This window comes from Penaeus vannamei, chromosome 23 (assembly GCF_042767895.1).
Source record: "Penaeus vannamei isolate JL-2024 chromosome 23, ASM4276789v1, whole genome shotgun sequence".
Taxonomy (NCBI): domain Eukaryota; kingdom Metazoa; phylum Arthropoda; class Malacostraca; order Decapoda; family Penaeidae; genus Penaeus; species Penaeus vannamei.
Genome location: NC_091571.1, coordinates 25,298,838 through 25,299,580, shown reverse-complemented (window position 1 = coordinate 25,299,580; position 743 = coordinate 25,298,838).

Genomic DNA, 743 nt, shown 5'->3' with positions numbered 1-743 from the left:
TGGGTTCAATACTTACTGATTAGTCTTAGTGAATTAGTGAATTAACTTCATTAAATGAAGAATTTTCACCATGTAAATGTGCTTCACAAATGTAGTCTAATAGAGATATTAATTTTTTGAAGTAATTATAAATAGCAAATTCATTCTATAAAGTAGTGAATACAGAAATGAATATTAGCAGACTTAATCAGATCATAAAATCATTACCCATATTGACGATGACACAAAACCACAATAGTATGCAAGGTATAAACAAAATCAGAAAAAGTCATTGTCACTACAGTTTAAACTAAAAGACATGACAAGTTCAGACTTTATGTATATCTGATTTATTTATTTTTTCTTGTTTCCCAGAAGGTGGCTCAGCAGTTCTTACAAACTACACAGCAGTTGATGAAGAAGCTATGTTAGCTCTGATTGAGGCTTTTATTATTTCTGGCTTACCAGGGTCTGTGAAAATGAGACAGAAGTAGATGGTAAGTACACATGTTTCTAATGAAAGGGGGAGGGGGTAAATAATTGTGTTACCTGTAATATTTGTCAATTTTCATAACATGAAGCAACACAGCCTAAATAATTCAGGCAATTGTAACATTATAGATAGATAGATAGATATAGATATATAGTTTATTCCTTTTTTTAATCATAGTAAGCTGAATGTTGGTTTAGAATTTTGTAAATGTATTGTCATATTTGACTCAAGCAGTACATATGAAAATTAAATACTGATATTTATTTTTTTA